Genomic DNA, 20745 nt, shown 5'->3' on the forward strand with positions numbered 1-20745 from the left:
TTGTTCTGGTGCTCCAGGGCCTTCAAAAATGTAATAAGTAGTCAACAAGTTAGATGTGCAATTTATGCTCCTTGAACACCAGATGGTGCTCCCTGCATGTTGGGTCTCTGTATGTGACCAGGCAGTGAAAAAGTCCCACACGTGGTATCGTATTACTCGGGAGGAGTATCAGAATGTATTTTGGGGTGTCATATGTGGTATGCACATGCCATGTGAGAGAAATAAGCTATTACAATGACAATTTTGTGAAAAAAAATAAAATAAAAAAAAAATCTTGATTTTGCAAAGAACTGTGGGAAAAAATGACAACTTCAAATAACTCACCATGCCTCTTACTAAATACCTTAGAATGTCTACCTTCCAAAAAGGGGTCACTTGGGGGGCATTTGTACTTTCCTGGCTTGTTAGGGTCTCAAGAAATGAGATAGGCCGCCAGGAGGGGGGGGGGTTTAAGTGCCCAGTAAGCAAGTGGTTAAGTTCTACTTTAAGTGTGCAATCCAGAGGCTTTGTGAACTTAAATGCAACTAATAAAATATTCAGGTCTATTCTTCAAAGCAACAGTTAGCTAAATTAACAAACTGCAGCCTCAGATCAGTCAAAGTGTTATGTTTGTGCTGAATAGGGGGTTTTCTATGTATTGAGGGAATAGTGATGGAAAGCTTAGCATTGTTTTCTGAGAGAAAGCTCAGACACCATGGTGACATCCAGATCCAATGTCTGAGTTCCACTTGTATTGACTGCTTTTTTCCCTCTCTACTCTCCATTTTTTTATGCCACCTTCCCCCTAACTCCAGTTTTTCTGAGTTTGTGCCCCCCTCTTTTTGCTGATTTTCCAGTTTCAACTGCTCATTTCTACAATTTTATGATGTTTAAAAAAAAAAAAAAAAAATCTGTTCCTGCAGCTATGTGTTCTCATTTCATCGACTCCATTCTTTTGACTGTCTTTACAGCTGTCAACAAAATGCCATGTTGCAAGCAGGGTCACATTAACAATAGATGTACAACATAAAAGAAACAGCTACCCCGGGCCCGCCAGTCCAGGGAACTACTCAGAAAACTAGAGAATGCTCCGTTTATCTATTCTCTGCAGCCTGGGTCCTTAGCAAGTAAAGGCTCGCCCACACACAGAAAATTGGACAAACATTTTCAACTGAGGAACGATCATACGATTTTCTGATAGTGTGTACACAAACTTTCAACAGCCGATTTTGACCTTCCAAACAAAAATTTCCAAAGGGACAAATTCCAAAATGTACAGGAACAGAACTAACGATTTTTTTTTTTAATGTGTACTGTTTAAGTACAATTTTCGTACAAGAAAAATCAGATACAAAGGACTCTGCATGATCAGAAACAATAAACAACAGGAAAAAAAGTCTTTGTCGTATGAAAATATCCATACATTCTTTCCTTCCTCGGTTCCGACTTGCTGTGAGACAACAAGAAAAAGAGAAGAGCAGACCTTTCCTTGGATCAGACACCAACAAGGGAATGCACATTTCCTCTTATCTTTGCTAGTGCTCCAGTCATTTAATCGTATATGTTTAATGAGCAGAATACAGGTGAAGAGGGGAGGGTTTTTTTTTACTACCTAGGGGTGCTCAATATTTTTTCCTGTTAACATATGGAATGACTTTATTTTGCCAACAAATGGCACTCTTTGATTAAGCCTGGTGTAAAATGATCATATGTTCCTCTCATGTCTTAAAGGAGTTGGAAAGGCAGAAGGTTTTTTATCTAAATGCATTCTATGCATTTAAATAAAAAACCTTTTGTGTGTAGCAGCCCCCTCAGCACCCCCCTAGTTACTTACCTGAGCCCCATCTCTCTCCAACGATGTCCACGAATGTCTAAGCCATCCAGGACACTCTTCCCGATTGGCTGAGACTAAGGAACGGCACCATTGGCTCTCGCGGCTGTCAATCAAAGTGAGTCAGCTAATCAGGGGAGAGAGGGGATTGGGCCGGGTCAGGGCAGGATAAGAGGGAGGGGCCAGGAGCAGCAAAGAGCGACCCGAGAAGAGGAGGATCTGAGCTGCTCTATGCAAAACCAACTGCACAGAGGAGAAGAGGTTTAAAAACGAGACTTTACTCTTTAAGACTTTAATTAGGGATGAGCTCGATGTTGGGGTCGAACATGGGGTGTACGCCCGTTCGCAGAACAGCGAACAGTATGGGGCGCAGGAAATTCGAGCACAGCGGAATGCCCCATAATGCACTGCAAGATCGCAGTGCATTGCTGTATAATGATTGGCCAAAGCATGTACTTGACCTGCATGCTTTGGCCAATCACAGCGCGCTCTGCTGAGAGAACCATAATTGGCCAAAGGCAGGGTGCCTTTGGCAAAGCATGACTCAGGAGAACTAAGTCCACGCCCCACACTATATAAGGCTGCTTACACGGTGGCCATGTGTCAGTGCAGGCACGGTATTAATAATTATATATACACACACACACACGGGGTCATTTACTAACATGAATGCGCTGCGCTGGTTCAGACCTTAATTGGTGCACTGGATAGATCCTTAATCCAGCGTGTGAACCAATGCACACACAGGAGTACCTGCACGTGAGAATGTTTCCAGCGCGATGGGATCGTGCTGGTTCTTGGCGAGGTACATCTCGCGCTCGCTGCAATAGGAAAAATACATCTTCCTATTAAAGCAGCGCGAGAAAAACCGGCATGGGTTCCCCCTTCGGGTGCATGCCAGGCCCTTCGGTCTGGTATAGATATTAAGGGGAACCCCCTACGGCAAAAAAAAACGGCATGGGGGTCCCCCCCAAATCCATACCAGACCCTTATCCGAGCACGCAGCCTGGACAGTCAGGAAAGGGGGTAGGGACGAGCGAGCGCCCCCCCCCCCCTCCTGAACCATACTAGGCCGCATGCCCTCAACTCTGCGCCCCCCATCTCAAAGCACCTTGCCCCCATGTTGATGGGGACAAGGGCCTCTTCCCGACAACCCTTGGCCGATGGTTGTCGGGGTCTGCGAGCGGGGGGCTTATCGGAATCTGGAAGCCCCCTTTAACAAGGGAGCCCCCAGATACCGGCCCCCCTATGTGAATGAGTATGGGGTACATTGTACCCCTACCCATTCACCTGTAAAAAAGTAGTGTAGTGTTAAAAAATACCCAAGGGCCTGGTATGGACCTGGGGGGGGACCCCATGCTGTTTTTTCCACGATTTTTTTTTTTTTTACACTGAGCGGGAAGTCAGCTGACAGTTGATGACACATAGGTTGTTAAGGATGCGGCGGCCGGCTTCCCGGCCCCCTTCTTAGTAACCAGCTATATACAGTGTAAAAAAAAATTTTAAATCGCGGTAAAAACGCGGTAAAACCGCGTTTTGGATGCAGGTCCATTGAAATCTATTACAAGCAAAATGCTGCATTTTGCAGGGAAAAAAGTCCCCGACCCTTTCGAAAAATGCAGAGGCACAAAAATGCATTGATGTGAACATGTTCCATAGGAACCCATGTTAAAAAATTCCCATGCATTTCTGCAAAATGCAAAATGCATCAAAAAACGCATTAGTGTGAATAGAGCCTAAGGCCCTTTTCACACTGGGGCTGGGGGGGCATCTGCGGTAAAGCGTCGCCATTTTTAGCGCCGCTTTAGCGGCGTTATTCGGCTGCTAGCGGGGCGGTTTTAACCCCTCTGCTAGCGGCCAAAAAGTTAAAAAGGTTAAAACCCAAAAAGGGTTAAATCCGCCCGCAAAATGCCGCTGGATCAGCATTTTGCTGGCGGTATCACAGCGCTGCCCCATTGATTTTAATGGGGAGGAGCAGTGAGTTCACCGCTCCAAAGAAGCTGCTGGCAGGACTTTTTGTGATGCCCTGCCAGTGCACCGCTCCAGTGTGAAAGCCCTCACTGGAGTGAATGGAGCCACTTCTTTAGGGCGTTTTTCAGGCGCTATTTTTAGTGCCGTAGCACCTAAAAAATGCCCCAGTGTGAAAGGGGCCTAAAAAAAGTCCTGCTAGCAGCATCTTTGGAGCGGTGTATAAACCGCTCCTGCCCATTGAAATCAATGGGACAGCGCGGCTATACCACTGGCTGTTTTAACCCCCGAATACCGCCGGTAAAGCAGCGCAAAAAATAGCGCCATTTTACCGCTGCCGCCCGCACCGCCCCAGTGTGAAAGGGGCCTAAGGCTCCCTTCACACGGACGGAGCGTTCAAGTCCACCTCGGACCTGAACGAACACTCCATAGACCTCTATGGAGGGTCGGATGTCAGTGGTGACATATCCACTGACATCCAACCCACTCCAATCCTAAAAAGTGTAACGGAGGAAAAAACGATTTTTCCATCCATCATCGGATGACGACGGACTCTACGGTCCATCATCATCCGATCCCCCATAGAGGAGAGCAGCACTCTGACAGGTCTGTCCCTGCACAGTGTGCAGGGACAGACCTGTCATCTGCCTGCCCAGCGGGGTCCACGTAGCGATCCCCCGCTGAGCAGAGCAGGCTCCGTACACAGGGTACAAAGTCCCATCGTGTGTATGAGGCTTAAACACCAGAAATTCAAGTTTTCATATCTTTAAAGGTCACCATACACTGTCCAATCAGTTAGATCTTCCATAAATTAGATTCAGTGCAAGAGCCTGTTTGATTTTCTACAATTAGGGTCGGTTCACACTGGGGCGACTTGGGATCCGACTTGTACGCCCTCAAGTCGCCCCAAGTCGCCCCAAGTCGCTTTGCATTTAGATTATCATGGTAGGCAATGGGAGCGTCTTAATTGACACTACTGAAGTCGCTCCGACTTCAGAAAAGGTTCCTGTACTACTTCTATCCGACTTGTAGGCGACTTGTACCCATTCAACTCAATGTAAGTCGCCTGCAAGTCGGATCTCTCAAGCGACTTTGCAGAGAAAACCCCTCCCTCCCCCCTCCCTCCCAGAGAGGTGATTGGCCACAGGCGAAGTCGCCTGTCATGGAGGCAACTTCAAGTCGCCTCGTAATTTGTCGAAGTCGCGCTGAAGTCGCGCTAAAGTCGCGCTGAAGCCGCGTTGAAGTCGCGGTACAAAGTCGCGCTAAAGTCGTGTTGCCCATGTGTGAACCGACCCTTCCTGTACTACTTCTATCCGACTTGTAGGCGACTTGTACCCATTCAACTCAATGTAAGTCGCCTGCAAGTCGGATCTCTCAAGCGACTTTGCAGAGAAAACCCCTCCCTCCCCCCTCCCTCCCAGAGAGGTGATTGGCCACAGGCGAAGTCGCCTGTCATGGAGGCAACTTCAAGTCGCCTCGTAATTTGTCGAAGTCGCGCTGAAGTCGCGCTAAAGTCGCGCTGAAGCCGCGTTGAAGTCGCGGTACAAAGTCGCGCTAAAGTCGTGTTGCCCATGTGTGAACCGACCCTGAGAGGTCATTTTTACAGTGCATCTTCCTATTACCGCTTTAGCCTAATGCTCTCTTTCCACTATTTCAACCCCAAAGTTGCGTGATTTACAATGTGCTTTTTTGGCTTGTTTTCCACTATTGCAACTTGTCATGCCACTAGGGACTGAAAAGTTGCATTACAAGTTCTACCCCATGATTTACAATTACTACCGTTCATATGTGTGTGAATTCAAGTCGTAGCAACTTCAGAGTAGTCCCTACACTACTTTGGTCCCACTTTGATGCAACTTGAGGTCCATAGACCTCAAAAATACACAGGCATTGCTTCAAGTTTTGGCAAAAAGTTGCGGAAAACTCGCGGCAAAAAACACGCAACTTTGGGCTTGCAATAGTGGATATCGAGCCTTAATGCCGTGTCATGCAACTAATTCAAAACATCTGAGAAAAAGTCGCACTGAAGTTGAAACAAAGTAGTGCAAGAACTTTTTTTGGATTTGCACCAATTAGAATGGGGGAACATTGAAATACATGTGTTTTGACTTGTCCTGCGACTTGACATGTGTCAAGTCGCACAACAACTCGCTGTAGTGGAAAGAGAGCCTAAGGCCACTTGGGACTGAAAAGTTGCATCACAAGTTGTACCCCATGATTTACAATGAGTACCGTTCATATGTGTGCGACTTGCTTACGCACATGCCGTATACACAGCGGGCACACATTTTTATTAAAGAAATCCATATTTAGCATGGAAATTAACCACTTGCTTACTGGGCAGTTAAACCCCCCTGCTGTCCTGACCAATTTTCAGAGCTGATCCATTTTGAATGACAATTGCGCGGTCATACTTAGCCAAATGTTTTTTTTTTTAAGTTCCCACAAAAAGAGCATTCTTTTGGTGGTATTTGATCACGTGTGTGTTTTTTTTCTTTTGTTCAAACAAAAGAAAAGACAGATTTTTATTTATTTATTTTTATTTTTTTTTAAAGGTTGGGCTTTGTGTCCGTTTTCTTTAATATTGGCTTCACTTCCTTTCACATAGCCAAACAGCTATGTATAAAAACATAATTTTGGATATTTTTGGATATTTTGCAAACAGGTAATTTTTCTCCTTCATTGATGTACACTGATGAGGCGGTACTGCTTGGGATCACTGGTGGGCATTGACAGGTGGCACTGGAAGGTGGTACTGGTGGGCACAGATGAGGCAGAATTGCCTCTTCGGGACCAATGTCCCTTGCACCTAAGCCGGTGATCAGCTTTTGTTTTTATCCTCATGCTGTCAGCGTGAGGAGAAAAAATAAACAGATCACCCCTTACTTCGATCTGTGATCACCCGACTCTCAGTGACTCAGTGCACGCGCAGCAGGGAGCATACGGGGAGCCCATCCTATGACAGCCTCCCAGAAATTCAGGTCCACGCTGTGGCCGTCATTTGGCTATAGCACAGACACCAAGTGGTTAATAGAAAAACAGATGCAGATTTCTAGGACTGGCCAAAAATAATGTTTAGAGTCAAAGGCAACTGATGACTTTCTATTAAAGGTCTAAATGGGCCATTAACATGCATCACAATTGAACTTAGGAATGTGTCTTTGCAAAGTTAAACTCATTAAAATCCTTTATTTTTGCTTGGGGATAGACTGCAGAGGGATTATAAGTTTTGGGGGATGTCTACACCCCTGATAGGGTGAAGACACCTCCCAAATTTTGCCAATTTCTCATTCAAAATTATTCACTTCCTGTCACATAGCCAAACAGGAAGTGAGGGTAAAACCCTACCAATGTATGTCCTTGCGGACACACAGGTCAATCTAAATAGTTTCCCCATTCGGGAAATTTCACTCTAGCATTTTGCCATGTACATCCCAAATTATTATGTATCTTGGGGTTTATTTATTAAAAGGTAAATCCACTTTGCACTACAAGGGCACTTAGAAGTGCAGTTGCTGGAGATCCGAGGGGGACATGCAAGGAAAAGAAAAAAACTGCATCTTTGCCTCTACATGATTGGATGATAAAATAACCAATGCTACCTCTCTGATTTTCATCAACTACACTTGTATTGCAGAAAGGATTTGCCTAATAAACCCCAAAATACCTAATAATTTGGGGCATACACAACAAAGTGCTAGAGTGCAATTTGCATAATGGGGGCACTAGTTAGATTGACCTGTGTGTCCCCAAGGAAAAATATTAGGGTTTTACTCTCACTTCCTGTTTGGCTATGTGAAAGGAAGTGAAGCCAATTTTAAAGAAAACGGACACAAAGCCCAACCTTTAAAAAATAAATAAATAAATAAAAATCTTGATTTCCCTCAAATGTCCACAATTAGAATAGGATTGTCTTCAGCTTGATTTTAGTTCAGTGCTCTAAATCAGTGCTTCTTAACCCTGTCCTGAAGTATCCCCCAACAGGCCATGTTTGCAGGTTTTCCTTCATCTTCCACTGGTGCTTTAAATCAAAGTCAATGGCTTTGTATTTTGGACAGCTATTTTAGATAAGATAAAATTTCCTAAACATGTCCCGTCGGGGGTGGGGGTGGGGGTGGGGGGGTACTTGAGGACTGAGGCTGAAAACCACTGCTCAAAAAGAAAATTGAATACTTACCACTCTGAAATGTTACTGGTCACTATCCATGGCAGCATACGCACAATCCATGCATGCGCTACCATGAAGGCACCAGGAAAGTAACTTAAAAAAAGTAAAAGGGATTTGTCTAAGACATGCCAATCAGCCTAGTTAAGCTGCAGCTGGGAAATCCATGACATGAAAAGAACACACATAAAACAAAGAATTTGAAACGATTTTATTGGTCCAAAAGAAAAAAAAAAAAAAAAAGAGACTTGGAAAAGAAGCAAGAAAAGCAAAATACACACATGTATGTAAATTTGAGACACTAACAGAATAGGTTTGACCCTTTTGCAGTGTAAATTAACAGGAGTTAAAAGGAGTGCACCCACAAATGGACATCTATTAAGGATTAAACAACATTAGGCACAACATCTTGAGAAACAATTTTAAAAATAATGCAGCACAGACAGTTAAATCAAAGTGAACAACGTAAAAACAACAAAAATTGCCAACATAAAAAAGATTTCATGGTAAAATAACCACCACCCAAAAAAACCAAAACGAACCAAAGTAACAAATAAATTGCATAAAAACACATCTGTTTTGCAACAACATAACAAACAAAATACAAATAGAAAATACATGCAAGCTTTATATAACATAGGTTTGTGTGCTAATGAGGCAATTGCAAACACATGGACAGTCCATGAAACACACAAAATGCAAGTTCACCCAATGTAGAGACTGAACTTCAAAGTGGGTACACCTGTTAAGGATGTTCTTAAATTACTAACCCAAAGAACACACTCCGAGCATGCCCAGAAACATCCAAGTGCTGTTCACACACAAAAAGCACCACCAAAAAAAAAAACCAAAGTCCCTGAGCATGCCCAGAACAACCCAAATGCAGTTAGCACAAAATAAGCCACCCCACTGTCCAAAATTAAGCACATCATCCAGCATGCACCAAAATTACAGATGGGACAAAACACCCCCCAGTCCAGGGGGGCAACTAAAGAGCCTAACATGTGCAAAAGTTATACAACAAATACCATTGCAGTCTAAGGGAACTGACTTGGCAATTTTACTAGTCCCCACTTGGCTGGCTTATCTTCTAGTTATTGGCCTTAAAATCAGTAGGGGGCCCAGGTCCCACCCTAAGGGACATATATCAATGTCACCAATTGGTCAACCCCAAAAACGAAACAAGGAGAAATGCCTTTAAGTATGCCAAATTGCTTAAGGGCCAGTTCACACCAATGCAGTCCAGTGCATATTTTATGCATCAAGAAATGCATGGAAATTCGGTTATATGGTTTGCAATGGCATAGTTCACACCAGTGCTTGCCGTTCCAGCGCGTTCCAGTTCCAGAAAAAAAAAAGTAGAAGATGCTGTATTTTTTCTGCACTGGACTGTACTGGAAAGCTGTAAAACACATCAAAAAGCACTGGAACGCACTTGTCCTTATTTAAGGTTAAGAAAAAAGAGGGGGGAAAGCACTTGACTGCATCAAAAACGCACCAAAAAAGCACTGGAACGCATAAAAAACGTGCATGCAGAAAAGCACCTGGAATGCATCCGGACTGCGTTTCAATGGTGTGAACTGGCGCTAAAGTGTGTTGCGGTGCATTTAGGTGCGTTCCAGTGCGTTCTTGATGCATTTTTCAGCGTTCCAGTACAGTCCAGTGCATAAAAAAGGCAGCATGTTCTACTTTTTTTTTTTTGGGGAACTGGAAACGCACTGGAACTGCAAGCACTGGTGTGAACTATGCCATTGAAAACCATATAACCTACTTTCCGTGCGTTTTTGATGCAGAAAAAAAAACGCACTGGACTGCATGTGGTGTGAACTGGCCCTTAAGGAATAAAAGTTATTTAAAACTACTTGCGGCTATAATGAAATGTCGGTCCGGCAATACACATAAAAGTTCATTGATAAAAACAGCATTAAGAAAAAAAACAAAATTAAGAAAAAAAAAAATGTATGGGGTTCCCCCGAAATTCCATACCAGGCCCTTCAGGTCTGGTATGGATATTAAGGGGAACCCCACGCCAAAATAAAAAAAAATGGTGTGGGGGTCCCCCTCAAAATCAATACCAGGCCCTTCAAATGCTTTTACGTTGCCTGACATTTACTAATATTTTGCCGGCGCACTGAACCTAAGTATTTGAACAAGCGTAAATGCCGTTTGAGCATGCGCAGTGCATAAATTCACCTCCCGTAGTTTAAATGTATTTGCCGGCGCTGCTGCTTGTTCAGAGAAAGTCACTTTCCCATTCTATTTTGGCCATATTTATGACTTGGGCAGTTAGTACTACACTTCCCCACATCACCCCCATATTATTGGTACTTCCAGCTTGTTTAAATTTGAAGTTAAAGATGCCGTGCGCCATGTCTATAGTGGCGTACAGATCACCTCTTCCCGTGTGCCGGGAAGAGAATAGTAAATGGGGGATCGCGCTGTGTTACCGGCGCAAATGCTTTGTAAATACGAAAATGTTATTTGCATATATATATATATATATATATATATATATATATATATATAGTCAGGTCCATAAATATTGGGACATCGACACAATTCTAATCTTTTTGGCCCTATACACCACCACAATGGATTTGAAATGAAACAAACAAGATGCAGACTGCAGACTTTCAGCTTTAATTTGAGGGTATTTACATCCAAATCGGGTGAACGGTGTAGGAATTACAACAGTTTGTATAGGTGCCTCACACTTTTTAAGGGACCAAAAGTAATGGGACAGATTAACAATCATCCATCAAACTTTCACTTTTTAATACTTGGTTGCAAATCCTTTGCAGTCAATTACAGCCTGAAGTCTGGAACACATAGACATCACCAGACGCTGAGTTTCATCCCTGGTGATGCTCTGCCAGGCCTCTACTGCAACTGTCTTCAGTTCCTGCTTGTTCTTTGGGCATTTTCCCTTCAGTTTTGTCTTCAGCAAGTGAAATGCATGCTCAATCGGATTCAGGTCAGGTGATTGACTTGGCCATTGCATAACATTCCACTTCTTTCCCTTAAAAAAACTCTTTGGTTGCTTTCACAGTATGCTATGGGTCATTGTCCATCTGCACTGTGAAGCGCCATCCAATGAGTTCTGAAGCATTTTGCTGAATATGAGCAGATAATATTGCCCGAAACACTTCAGAATTCATCCTGCTGCTTTTGTCAGCAGTCACATCAATAAATACAAGAGAACCAGTTCCATTGGCAGCCATACATGTCTACGTCATGACACTACCACCACCATGCTTCACTGATGAGGTGGTAGGCTTTGGATCATGAGCAGTTCCTTTCCTTCTCCATACTCTTCTCTTCCCATCACTCTGGTACAAGTTGATCTTGGTATCATCTGTCCATAGGATGTTGTTCCAGAACTGTGAAGGCTTTTTTAGATGTTGTTTGGCAAACTCTAATCTGGCCTTCCTGTTTTTGAGGCTCACCAATGGTTTACATCTTGTGGTGAACCCTCTGTATTCACTCTGGTGAAGTCTTCTCTTGATTGTTGACTTTGACACACATACACCTACCTCCTGGAGAGTGTTCTTGATCTGGCCAACTGTTGTGAAGGGTGTTTTCTTCACCAGGGAAAGAATTCTTCGGTCATTCACCACAGTTTTTTTCCATGATGTTCCGGGTCTTTTGGTGTTGCTGAACTTACCGGTGAATTCTTTCTTTTTAAGGATGTTCCAAACAGTTGATTTGGCCACACCTTATGTTTTTGCTATCTCTCCGATGGGTTTGTTTTATTTTTTCAGCCTAACGATGGCTTGCTTCACTGATAGTGACAGCTCTTTGGATCTCATATTGAGAGTTGACAGCAACAGATTCCAAATGCAAATAGCACACTTGAAAGGAACTCTGAACCTTTTATCTGCTCCTTGTGAATGGGATAATGAGGGAATAACACACACCTGGCCATGGAACAGCTGAGTAGCCAATTGTCCCATTACCATTCACCTGATTTGGATGTAAATACCCTCAAATTAAAGCTCAAAGTCTGCAGTTAAAGCACATCTTGTTCGTTTCATTTCAAATCCATTGTGGTGGTGTATAGAGCCAAAAAGATTAGAATTGTGTCGATGTCCCAATATTTATGGATCTGACTGTATATATATATATATATATATATATATATATATATATATATATATATATATATATATATATATATATATTCTGCATTCTTTGTAGCCTATATCTACAGTGCATTTGGTGGTGTACTGTTTCTAATACACTTTAGGCAGTGTGTATATATATATTTATTATATATAATATAAATACACTGCCTAAAGTGTATTAGAAACAGTACACAGTCAGGTCCATAAATATTGGGACATCGACACAATTCTAATCTTTTTGGCTCTATACACCACCACAATGAATTTGAAATGATATATTTCATTATATCATATGATATTTTATATATATATATATATATATATATATATATATATATATATATATATATATATATAGGGCTCAAAATTTCAAGTCCTGAGCTACTAGCCAGGCCTCAAGGGTTACTCGCCACCAGTTGCCCCACTCAACCTTGCTTCCCCCCGCCCCTAATTCCGCCCCTAAACACGCCCTAATAAAATGACACTTTAATATTTTATACAGAATTAAGTTATAAAAATTAAAATATTAACAACAACAACTTTATCCATGCCCACCAATGCAGCCTGTGTCCACCAATGAAGCCTCATGCAGCCTGTGTCCACCATGCAGCCTCATGCAGCCTGTGCCCACCAATGAAGCCTGTGTCCACCACACAGCCTCATGCAGCCTGTGTCCACCACGCAGCCTCATGCAGCCTGTGTCCACCACACAGCCTTATGCAGCCTGTGTCCACCACGCAGCCTCATGCAGCCTGTGTCCACCACGCAGCCTCATGCAGCCTGTGTCCACCACGCAGCCTCATGCAGCCTGTGTCCAGCATGCAGCCTCCTGCAGCCTGTGTCCACCATGCAGCCTCTTGCAGCCTGTGTCCACCATGCAGCCTGTGTCCACCATGCAGCCTGTGCCCACCATGCAGCCTCATGCAGCCTGTGTCCCTCATGCAGCCTGTGCCCACCATGCAGCCTCATGCAGCCTGTGTCCCTCATGCATCCTCATGCAGCCTGTGTCCACCATGCAGCCTCATGCAGCCTGTGTCCCTCATGCAGCCTGTGTCCACCATGCAGCCTCAGCCCACCATGCAGCCTGTGTCCCTCATGCAGCCTCAGTCCACCATGCAGCCTGTGTCCCTCATGCAGCCTGTGTACCTTATGCAGCCTCAGTCCACCATGCAGTCTGTGTCCCTCATGCAGCCTCAGTCCACCATGCAGCCTGTGTCCCTCATGCAGCCTGTGTCCACCATACAGCCTTATGCAGCCTGTGTCCATCATGCAGCCTCATGCAGCCTGTGTCCCTCAAGCAGCCTAATGCAGCCTGTGTCCCTCATGCAGCCTAATGCAGCCTGTGTCCCTCATGCAGCCTGTGTCCACCGTGCAGCCTGTGTCCACCGTGCAGCCTGTGTCCACTGTGCTGCCTGCGTCCACCATTCAGCCTGCGTCCACCATTCAGCCTGCGTCCACCATTCAGCCTGCGTCCCTCATGCAGCCTCAGTCCACCATGCAGCCTGTGTCCCTCATGCAGCCTCAGTCCACCATGCATGTCCCTCATGCAGCCTCAGTCCACCATGCAGCCTACCTGTGCAGGGGAGGAGAAGAGCCACCCAGATGATGGAACACATCGATAACAGCTTTAATTTCAATTGCGGTGTTCCCGCCGCTCAACATCACATATAGCCTTGCCCCCTGGCTGGGAAACTTTGATTGACAGATCGCCCGTCCTGGGATTGGACGACTGATCTGTCTATCAAAGTCCCGGGACCAGGAGGAGGGGATATATGTGACAGCATGCAGCCTGTGTCCCTCATGCAGCCTCATGCAGCCTGTGTCCCTCATGTATCCTGTGTCCCTCATGCAGCCTGTGTCCACCATGCAGCCTGTGTCCCTCATGCAGCCTGTGTCCACCATGCAGCCTCAGTAAACCATGCAGCCTGTGTCCCTCATGGAGCCTCAGTCCACCATGCAGCCTGTGTCCATCATGCAGCCTTATGCAGCCTGTGTCCCTCGTGTCCCTCAGGCAGCCTGTGTCCACCATGCAGCCTGTGTCCCTCATGCAGCCTCAGTCCACCATGCAGCCTTTGTCCCTCATGCAGCCTCATGCAGCCTGTGTTCCTCATTCAGTCTCAGTCCACCATGCAGCCTGTGTCCCTCATGCAGCCTCAGTCCACCATGCAGTCTGTGTCCCTCATGCAGCCTGTTTCCCTCATGCAGCCTCAGTCCACCATGCAGCCTGTTTCCCTCATGCAGCCTCAGTCCACCATGCAGCCTACCTGTGCAGGGGAGGAGAAGAGCCACCCAGATGATGGAACACAATGATAACAGCTTTAATTTCAATTGCGGTGTTCCCGCCGCTCACCAACACATATAGCCCTGCCCCCTGGCCGGGGAACTTTGATTGACAGATCGCCCATCCTGGGACTAGATGGCTGATCTGTCTATCATAGTCCCGGGACCAGTAGAAGGGGCTATATGTGACAGCGAGCAGCTGGGAGTACAGTAATGTGAAATGAAAGCTGTTATAGCTGCGTTCCCTGCACTCTGATCATCTGGGCGGCTCTCCTTTCTCTTTCTCTTCCCGTCTGCAATCGCTGGACTCCCATTCAACCCAGGCTGCCGGCAGTGCTCGCCCCCCAGGCAGCCAATAGCTCGCCAGCCCTCAAAATCCACTCGCAAAATGTGAGCAGGCTGTATATTATATATATATATATATATATATATATATATATATATATATATATATAAATAAACTCTGCATTTAGTGTAGCCTATATCTACAGTGCATTTGGTGGTGTACTGTTTCTAATACACTTCAGGCAGTGTACACAGTATCTAATACAGTGTGTACAGTTTCTACTACAACTTCTGGTGGTGTACACAGTATACAATACAGTGCGGCAGTAGTACAGTTTCTAATACAGTGCAGACGGTGCACACAGTATCTAACACAGTGTGTACAGTTTCTACTTCACTTCTGGTGGTGTACACAGTATACAATACAGTGCAGCCGTTGTACAGTTTCTAATACAGTGCAGGCAGTGTATACAGTATCTAATACAGTGTGTACAGTTTCTAATACAGTGCAGGCAGTGTACACAGTATCTAATACAGTGCAGCCATTGTAAAGTTTCTAATACAGTGCAGGCAGTGTACACAGTATCTAATACAGTGTGTACAGCTTCTAATACACTTCAGGCGGTGTACACAGTAGCTAATAAAGTGTGTACAATTTCGAATACACTTCAGGCGATGTACACAGTATGTAATACAGTGTGTACAGTTTCTAACACACTTCAGACAGTGTACACGGTATCTAATAGAGTGTGTACAGTTTGTAATACACTTCAGGAGGTGTACACAATATCTAATACAGTGTGTACAGTTTCTACTACACTTCTGGTGGTGTACACAGTATACAATACAGTGCAGCCATTGTACAGTTTCTAATACAGTGCAGGCAGTGTACACAGTATCTAATACAGTCTGTACAGTTTCTACTACACTTCTGATGGTGTACACAGTATACAATACAGTGCAGCCGTAGTACAGTTTCTAATACAGTGCAGATGGTGCACACAGTATCTAATACAGTGTGTACAGTTTCTACTTCACTTCTGGTGGTGTACACAGTATACAATACAGTGCAGCCGTTGTACAGTTTCTAATACAGTGCAGGCAGTGTATACAGTATCTAATACAGTGTGTACTACTAAACTTCTGGTGGTGTACACAGTATACAATACAGTGCAGCCATTGTACAGTTTCTAATACAGTGCAGGCAGTGTACACAGTATCTAATACAGTATGTACAGGTTCTACTACTTTTCTGGTGGTGTACACAGTATCTAATACAGTGTGTACAGCTTCTAATACACTTCAGGCGGTGTACACAGTAGCTAATAAAGTGTGTACAATTTCTAATACACTTCAGGCGATGTACACAGTATCTAATACAGTGTGTACAGTTTCTAATACACTTCAGGTGGTGTACACAGTATCTAATACAGTGTGTACAGTTTCTACTACACTTCTGCTGGTGTACACAGTATACAATACAGTGCAGCCGTTGTACAGTTTCTAATGCAGTGCAGGCAGTGTACACAGTATCTAATACAGTGTGTACAGGTTCTACTACTTTTCTGGTGGTGTACACAGTATCTAATACAGTGTGTACAGCTTCTAATACACTTCAGGCGGTGTACACAGTAGCTAATAAAGTGTGTACAATTTCTAATACACTTCAGGCGATGTACACAGTATCTAATACAGTGTGTACAGTTTCTAACACACTTCAGGCGGTGTACACGGTATATAATAGAGTGTGTACAGTTTCTAATACACTTCAGGAGATGTACACAATATCTAATACAGTGTGTACAGTTTCTACTACACTTCTGGTGGTGTACACAGTATACAATACAGTGCAGCCGTAGTACAGTTTCTAATACAGTGCAGGAGATATACACAGTATCTAATACAGTGTGTACAGTTTCTACTACACTTCTGGTGGTGTACACAGTATACAATACAGTGCAGCCGTTCTACAGTTTCTAATACAGTGCAGGTAATGTACACTATATCTAATATTGTGTACAATTTCTCCTACACTTCTGATGGTGTACACAGTATACAATACAGTGGAGCCATTGTACAGTTTCTAGTACAGTGCAGGTGGTGTACACAGTATCTAATATACTGTGTACAGTTTCTACTACTTTTCTGGTGGTGTACACAGTATCTAATACAGTGTATACAGTTTCTAATACACTTAAGGCGGTGTACACATTATCTAATACAGTGTAGTGTGGTGTTGCAAAACAAAAAATACATCATGTCTGGAAGGCCACCAAGGGGAGGCAGACGCTCACAGGCCACTAAAAGAGGACATGCAGCCTCTGTGTCCACAGTCAACAGTGGTGGTCGTGGACATGGTACATCCTCTGCAGGTGGCTGTGGGGCACGCTTGTCCTTTTTTTCTGCTGCTGGCCACAAAATTGAGCCACAACATGCAGAAGAGTTGGTGGAGTGGATAACGAAGCCGTCCTCATCCTCCTTATCCTCTGTCACCCAGGTTCTGAGTAGTTTGCTAACCAACGCACCTGCCAAAGCAGCCTATTCCACCAACTCCTTGTCCACAGTCACTCCTTCCATTGCCCCACCATCATGCATGGAGGAGTCCCCAGAACTATTCGACCACAGTGTCGGATACATGCTGCTGGAGGATGCGCAGCGATTTGAAGGCTCTGATGTTGGTTCCCAGGTTGAGGAAGGGAGTAACGTGAACCTAGAGAGAGGGGGTGCCACAGAAGGACAAGAAACTGGCAGTCATGTTCCCCCCAGCTGCAGCATACTGCCAAGTTTGCTCCAGTGATGAGGAGGGAGGGGATGATGAGGTCAATGACTGTACATGGGTGCCTGAGAGAAGAGAGGAGGAGGAGGAGGCACAACTCCAATGAGGCAGGATGTCCTCTAGGAGGCAGCTTAAGGACAGCAACCCTATTTTGACATGTGTGCTGCAGATTGCACCATTGCTGTTTGCAACCTATTTCTGAAGCGGATCAAGCGTGGTCAGAACAGAAGACGCTTGGGCACCACATGCTTGACCACACGTATGATGACCTGCGATGCAGTCCGTTGGCAACAGCACTTGAAAGACCCACATCAAAAAAAAGGCAGACTTCTCCTTGCTCCTCATCTGGGATCTCCAACCCTACTATACCTCCAGTTCTCTCAAAAACCTGCACTGAGAGGAATGAAGGTATAGCAATAGGTGTCCCAAGTACTTGCAGCCAATCTGCTAGCAGTACACCAACAATTGATTTTAGTAGGAAAATTTCCCTACCCCAGTTGCTGAACCGTAAAAAGAAATTCGGTCCCAGCCATCCACATGCTCAGCATCTAAATGCTAGCTTGGACAAATTGCAAGCACTGCAACTGCTGCCTTTTCAGCTGGTAGACTCTGCCCCCTTTCGCAAATTTGTGGAATGTGCTGTACCTCAGTGGCAGGTTCCAAAACGCCATTTCTTTTCACAGAAGGCCATTCCGGCTCTCTACCGGCATGTGAAAGGCAATGTTTTGGCCTCGTTGGGCAGGGGCGGTCAGCAGTAAGATGCATATTAACGCTGACTCATGGTCTAGCAGGCATGGGCAGGGACATTACCTTTCCTTCACGGCGCACTGGTTAACTCTGCTGGCAGCTGGGGATTATGCAGGACAGGGTTAAGTATTGTTGGAGCTTGTTCCACCACCATGCCTCCAAAATGCTAGTGGTGATTCTGCCACAGCTCTCTCCTCCACCCCCTCCTCTTCTTCTTCCTCTATGGCCTCTTCTGTAGAATTGTCCTCTGAACCAGCAGTGCTCCACAAGCGTTCAAGAGGCTAAGCAAGCAGTCAGGCTAAAAGATGCCATGCGGTGCTTGAGCTGGTCTGCCTAGGGTACAGAAGCAACACTAGGGCAGAGATTCTGTCAGCTCTGCAGAGGCAAGCTCAGAGGTGGTTGACGCAATGCCAGCTTCAGCCATGAATGGTTGTATGGCACCAACCTTCTCTCCACCCTCCAACAGGGACACTTGACCCATGTTCCATGTTTGGCACACGTCCTGAATTTGGTGGTTCTTGACCAGGTACCCAGGCTTACAAGATCTCCTGAGGCAGGCCAGAAAAGTCTGTGGTCATTTCCGCCGGTCATACAATGCCAGTGCTTGGCTGGCTGACATTCAAAGGGAATACAACCTGCCCACCAACCGCCTCATTTGTGACATGCCCACCAGGTGGAACTCAATGTTGGCAATGCTGCAGCGGCTGTACACGCAGCAGAGGGCCATCAATAAGTACCTGTGCGAGTGTGGCATCCGGACAGGGTCAGGGGAGCTTGGCTTCTTTTTCGCCACGCCAGCAGCTACTGATCAAGGATGTATGCACTGTCCTATCACCATTTGATGAGGCCACAAGGATGGTGAGCTGCGAAATTGCATGCATCAGTGACACTGTCCCTCTAGTCTTCCTGTTGGAGCACGCGCATAGTGGAATCATGGACAGGGCACTTGAGGCAGAACAGCGGGAGGAAAAGGAGGATTTCCTTTCCTCTCAAGGCCCCCTTTATCCAGATAGCATTCCTGCGGGCCTGCAAGACACACACAGGAAGAAGAAGAGGAGGAGAAGGATTGTGTCAGCATGGGTGTAGTGGATAGCACTCAGCAGCAGTCTTCAAGGGATGGTTTTCAGTTCCCAGAAACCCAAGGATTTGTACATGGCTGGGTGGAGGTAGTTACTGATAATGTGATTTTTTTTAGTGACCCAGAGGACTCAGAATCTAATGCCTCTGCAAACTTATGCTGCATGGCCTCCCTGATTCTGCAAAGCCTGCAAAAGTACCCTAGGGTTAGTGGTATCAAGGAGAGGGATCAGTACTGGCTGGCAAACCCTTCTTGATTCACGTTACAAGGGTAAAGTTGCAGAACTCATTGTGCCTTCGCAGAGGGAGCAGAGGATGAAACATCTTCAGGAGGCCTTGAAGAAAGGTTTGTGTAATGCATTTCCAGACCCTGAGAGGTTACCATTTCCTGGTGCTGGACAACGTGTTGCTGAGGCTTCGTTCAGTCAGAGGAAGAGTGGTGGAGAAGGTGGCCGGCTGACCTATACCTTTAAACAATTTTTCAGTCCTCAGCACCAAGGTCTGATCGGTTCAAGCAACCATCGCCAACGTCCTCATTGTATAGTGCAGGAATATCTAGGGGCGAGAGCAGACTTGGAGACCTTTCCAACAGAGCATCCACTGGGTTACTAGGTCTGGAGGATGGACCACTGGCCAGAACTTGCTCAATATGCAATTGAGCTACTGGCCTGTCCTGCATCCAGCGTTCTTTCTGAACGCACATTCAGTGCTGCTGGAGGCTTTGTAACCGATCACAGGGTGCGTCTGTCCACCGACTCGGTCGATCGACTGACCTTCATAAAAATGAATCAGTCTTGGATCACCACCAGCTACCAAGCACCTGATGCTGATGTAACCCAATTTTTTTCTGCCCCTGTTTAACAGGGGCATGTAATTACTTTTTTTGAAATAATAGTTAAGCAGGGCCCGTTCCTGCACCCAACAAGAGTAACTGTGAGGGGTTAAAGTATGCTGGCACCACCAAAACCAAAGGTCCAATTTTTCTGCCCCTGTTTAACAGGGCCATGTAATTACAATTTTTGATATAATATTTCACAGCAGGTCCCGTTCCTGCCCCCAACAAGAGTAAGGGGTTACAGTGAGGGGTTACAGTGTTCTGGTACCACCAACACCCAAGGCCCAGTTTTTCTGCAGGGTATATAGGGCAGGCCATATAGTATATATACTGCTGTTCAGAGTATATAGTGCCTGGGGGCCCCCCACGCCATTTTTTAAAATTTTGGTGCGGGGTTCCCTGTAATATCCATACCAGACCCGAAGTGCCTGGTATGGATTTTGGGTCTGGACATCCACACCATTTTTTTGGGTATTTTTGATATTTTTATCTATATTGCCAGAATCCGACAATATATTACACCCGCGAGCAGTTTTGAATGAAATTTTTTCCTTTAGAAATGTCATTTTGATGTGGTACTGTTATAAACATGGGAAAGATGCGCTACTTTACAGGCATACTAAGGACCCCCCCCAGGCACGATAAAGGAATATTTCATTTTTATTGTTTCACTTTAAG

The sequence above is a fragment of the Aquarana catesbeiana genome, linkage group LG03 (genome assembly GCF_042186555.1).
Source record: "Aquarana catesbeiana isolate 2022-GZ linkage group LG03, ASM4218655v1, whole genome shotgun sequence".
In the NCBI taxonomy this organism is placed as follows: Eukaryota; Metazoa; Chordata; class Amphibia; order Anura; family Ranidae; genus Aquarana; species Aquarana catesbeiana.